Genomic DNA, 5,155 nt, shown 5'->3' with positions numbered 1-5,155 from the left:
GCCACTAGCGCCTGGCTTGTGAATGTGATTTTTCAAAGATTATTTGAAAAGAATACACTTGCAGGAGATTAAATGTTATGAGAATGACAACATTTTTATACCACAGAACCAAGTTCTACTGACATACCATTGTTTTGAAGCACTAAGGATCTTCTCAATTAATGATATTTTCTGAAGTACATTTGACCTCTAAGTCAAGTTTTCCTGGCTTTGGTAGACCAATTGTATCTTTCCAGGAGCTATTTTTCTATCCTACTTATGCTGGACTGGAATCTTTCATTAATCACTAGGGGAGGGATATTAACAATAATCTTTTGACACTTTGTGATCTTGTTCACAGATATGGGCTGGTCATCTGTAAATTGAAAGTTGGAATTACAGTTCTTTCTCTCAGATTTTGTGATCTCATCCTTCATTTTATGTTGCCTTGCATTTCACTATTGTTTACTGCTAATTCCTGCTTCTCAAGGAATTGGGGCCTGAAATATTATAGGAAATGAGAAATTGGCATGGCTCTTCAATTACTTTCTGTTGGAATGTTGCATGGGTCTAGGTAAGAAGTCTTGACCCTGTTATCTGATGATGTGGGTAACTGGGACCTGGGATCCAAAGACCCATGTGTCTTGCAAAAGAATAATATCTTTTAGACATCATATCAACAAAATTTGGGTATAACCAATAGGAATGCTTCAGAAATGTGGAGAAAAACAGTTTGGAACACGTGAGTTTAAAACCAAACAGAGCAACAGAGTAAAATCCCATATAAATTAGAGGAAAACATTTTTTTTTACCATGTGAATTCAGAAGAACAAGAACACTTAGAAGGTAACACAAGATTATACTGAAGACATTACATTGATACTTTTTATATTCTAGTATGTATTATAAACCTAATTATTTATATTCCAATTCTATTTATTGGAATATATAAGTATCAATGTATTTGTCATATTATCAACTAATTCTAATAAGTTTCACTGTGTGAAATATAAAATCGCCACATATAAATATAAGTTATATAACTATATATAATACAAAAGGGCACATGTTTTGCATTGTTCTGTTGCAGTTAGGGTATCAAAGACAACTCTTAAAGTATTATTGCATTATCTCTACCTCAGTGTTTGGTAGAGATAGACCTAAAGTTTACCATTTGTAGATTTACAGCCTGGAGGCAAGAGGAAACACTGTGATTAAAACATTACCAATGTAAGGCCTAATAAAGTGGGGAAACATATGGACTTCTCCTGCAACTATGAAAATATTTGGTGATAGAAAGTCAGTAGTGTAAGTTTCTGCCTGGTTGGAAGGTAGACAGGCCAGACATTAGGTAATCATGCATATGAACAATTTTTTCAGCTTCTTGGCTTTTGCTACTTTTGGAATGTTAAGTATAATAAACAATTAAATTTTGATAAAATTCCTTCTAGTCCGAACAGTTCTGTCTTAACTGTTCATCTCTCTATGATCACTTGTAACTAAGATTAGTTTGGTTCCAGTAAGACAAACTATGCTGTAAAGATAGGATATTCTGTTGGTCTGTTCCTACATGGAAGAAGGATAAAGGGTCAGGTAGACATTTGTGCCGGTAAGACCTCATTTGGGAAAATGTCAGCTGCAGAAGTTTAGAAGTAGCTCTTAAGCAAGGCTTACTTTGAATCTATTAGCTCCACAAAGCTAACTCAGTTGCATAAATAAGTACTGGAAAAAGCCATTACCTTAGGATCTAGCTATAAGTGCTTCAAAGTATGATCAAATCTAAAATGAAAAAGAATTAAAATTGTCATTCACAAAAAATACAAATGTGAGCAATCGACCGAACAATATAAATTTTTTTCACTATACATATTATTTTAGGGAAATAAGATCAATATTATTGTTAGGGACAATAAGGCTTCCTTGTTACAAAAAGGCACCCAAGGATATAAGCCTGTAAAAAGATTGCATCATTAACTACTTAAATTTAGAAGATACTACATGATTCAGCAGCCCATATACCCAAATTACAACAATACAGAGATTAACATGGTGCTTGCACAAGGATAATATGAAAATTTGTGAGGTATTCCATAGTTTTCATTCTTCAGATGCAAGAAATGAAAAACAGTTATTAAAAAGTTGATTACAAAATTACACGTGTGACAATACATGCAAGTGTTAGAATTAAATGTGAGTTTGATATCAGTGGATTAAACATTCACCTTAGAAAGGCCTTTATATACAATAACCTTTACAAAACTTTTGAAATTAGTTAACATGGTCATTTTATCCTTAAGAAATATACTAGTATAAGTGAAGGGTTAAAAATTAAAAACATCACTTTAACATTGCCATTACTAACTTGCTAACTGCTGATTTTGCTTCTGTAAATATGCTTGTATTCAGACCCCCTTCCCTGGCAGATAAAACTGGGCAGTGACTCCGGGATATTGGCCGGCCCAGATGTCCGGATATCAGCCCACCCCAGAACAAGGACAGCGGTTATAGATAGTACATGTTTTTCAGTTCCAGTTTAGTTCAGCAATCCCTGGGACGGATCTTGACAACGACCACCTGGCCAGACCATAAACTGGGCCAAATGTCAACCAATCATAGGCCTGTAACCATGTAAACCCTCCATTAAACCAACCATGAGCCAATTGTTTTACAAAGAGTGTTACAAAATTTCCCGCGTGGCAAAGTGATTGTTGGCATATATGATGATCTTTAAATGGACCAATCATGGGATGCTTTGTGTTATGCGTTAATCTTGTGATTTTTGCCTTTAAAAAGGCTTGTAACCGCTGCTCGGGGCTCTCTGACTGACCGGGGCAGAGAGTCCGTTTGCGCAAACGTCAAATAAATTCCTCTTGCTTATTGCATCTCTCAGCCTGGAGTCTGAGTTTCTGGGGCGCCCTCCCGTTGACGAAAGTCTCCTAGGAGTCTGGGGTCTTTCATAAGGACCTAGAAAAAAAGGAATCTTAAATTTTCTATATGGAATGTAATTTGAAAGGACTATTTATTAATGGATATATATATATATATATATATATTTATATATTATAAAACAATGTTCAATTCAAAGTATATCCAGGAGAGAGTGAAATAGATTATGGATATTACTCAAACACAGAATATAGAATATTTTAAAAAATATTTTTTCAGACAATAAACAAATATCTTTAGTTTCTGTACTACTCCTTTCAACAGATGAGTTCAAATTATTTCTGATTAAAAAATCACAAAATCTGCAGAAATAATTATAGATGTATACAAACAACTAAAATACATTTTTACATCAAAGTCAGGCAATTCATTTGGAAAAATTCCACAGAATTTTTACAGTAAGATATTGCTGTTATTTGGGTTGTGAAAGTATTTTGTATGGACACAAAGAATGGATTGGCATTTTGAAGTTTAAGGAACTTAACTAATAGCTATGCTAAATAATGCTGCAATAAACATATTTGTTCTGGTAGCTTTAGTATGGTCTTGTTTGATGCCCATCAGTAGATGAATGGATTGAGAAAATAGAATTCTATGGAATGGAATTCTATACTTCCATGAGAAAGAATGACATTGTCCCATTTGTTAGGAAATGGAAAGACTTGGAAAAAAAATATTAAGTGAAGTAAGCCAGGCCCAAAAAAACATTGGTCCCATGGTTTCCCTTATTTGCAATAACTAGTACATGTCTGAGACAAGTCAAAATGATCAGATAAGTTGATGTTTGGCGAAATGAACCCTAAGATAAGGATTCAAATGTTTTTCTTCTTTCTTGCGATTGTTTCTAACATATTTATAAGATGATTTCTTTGTTGCTTTTTATGTCCCTCTCCCATGGTATAATCCCTGCTTTCATTGTATTTGATGTTGGTATGATTTGTGAAAGGGAAGGGGAAAAACAAATTGTTTAAATAGGGACACAGATTGACCCATTGCAACAATGAGATGTACAAGACATGTCGAAAAACGAACTTTACAACTTTGGTGGGGGGAGGGGTAGAGAGGGGAGGAGATGGGAAGGGATGGGAAGGGGAAATAAAGGAGGAGGCAACATGTTTGACAAGAAATGTACTCATTCCCTTACCTATGTAATTGTAACTCCTCTGTATGGTATTTTCACAATAAAAAAAAAAAACTCAACCAAAAAAAAAAAAAAGAAAAAAAGGAAAAAAAAAGATACTTAACTGAACCATTATGACTTAAGAGAACAATTTCTTTCGACAGCCTTCCACAACTTCAAAGAGGTAGTGATACATACTTATCCTTTTGGTAATATCAAAGGCAGTTTCTTCAAACTTGTTCTTCAGTCCTGGTTTGATATAACGGTTGAACAGAAGGAGGTCCAGCGTACCTTCGCTATCTCTATACCCAGCAGCACAACGCAAGGGAGTTAAGAGGCCTTTAGTTTGGGCATTGCTATCTGCATAATGATGAAGTAAGAAAGAAGCCACTCTGGTATTATTCCAAGAATAAGCACTGTGCAGGGGTTTCCAACCATTCACATTTATTGCATGAATATCTGCTGCTTGAGGCAACAACTCACGAACAATATCTAACTGTCCACTGTAGGCTTCTAGATGAAGAGGGGTATATTCATCGTCATCTCTAGTATTCACATGAGTGGCCTTTATGGAAAGTAGTCTCCACACTCTACTAAGCCGATTATTTTCAGCAGCCCAAAGAAGAAATTTGCTTGGATCCGACTCCATTTTTTTTCTTGCAATTGATACCATTCATCACTTTTTCATTTTGTTCCTCATCTTCATCAGAATTGCTTAACTAGAGACTTTCAGTGCCAGTGGGAATAAGGTGTCTATGTATTTCCCCAATAGTTTACATTGGTTGAACTGGTGAGAAAAACACAGTGAATTTTCTGCATGTTTTTTTTCATTATTTATTTAATCTTTTTTCATTTTTATTATTCTAAATCATTCTAACTGGAAAGTAGGGAATTGATGGAGAACAGAGGAAAGACGTTCCTCCATATGCAAATGTACAGACTGAAAATGAGAATCAGTGTTGTCTTCTTGTGCAGCTTTTTCTAGGAATGAGAAAACAGAAGGTGGCTCAGTGGTAGAGTGCTTGCCTTGCACGTATAAGGCCCTGGGTTCGATTCCTCAGCCCACATAAGCATAAAAATACAGAAGTGTGGCTGACACTTAAGTGGTAG

General features: G+C 35.1%; 2 pseudogenes; one reads left to right on the top strand and one right to left on the bottom strand.

Moving 5' to 3' along the window:
* The first annotated feature begins 1,977 nt into the window (after window positions 1-1,977).
* Window positions 1,978-2,077, top strand: LOC138820515 (U6 spliceosomal RNA; annotated as a pseudogene).
* A 2,107-nt stretch (window positions 2,078-4,184) lies between these two features.
* Window positions 4,185-4,694, bottom strand: LOC138820513 (ankyrin repeat domain-containing protein 49 pseudogene; annotated as a pseudogene).
* Between the last annotated feature and the right edge of the window lie 461 nt (window positions 4,695-5,155).

The sequence above is a fragment of the Dipodomys merriami genome, unplaced genomic scaffold (assembly GCF_024711535.1).
Source record: "Dipodomys merriami isolate MVZ:Mamm:240054 unplaced genomic scaffold, mDipMer1.0.p SCAF_891, whole genome shotgun sequence".
Lineage (NCBI taxonomy): Eukaryota > Metazoa > Chordata > Mammalia > Rodentia > Heteromyidae > Dipodomys > Dipodomys merriami.
The sequence above is the reverse complement of the archived record's forward strand: the minus strand, read 5'-3'. Positions and strand labels throughout refer to the sequence as shown.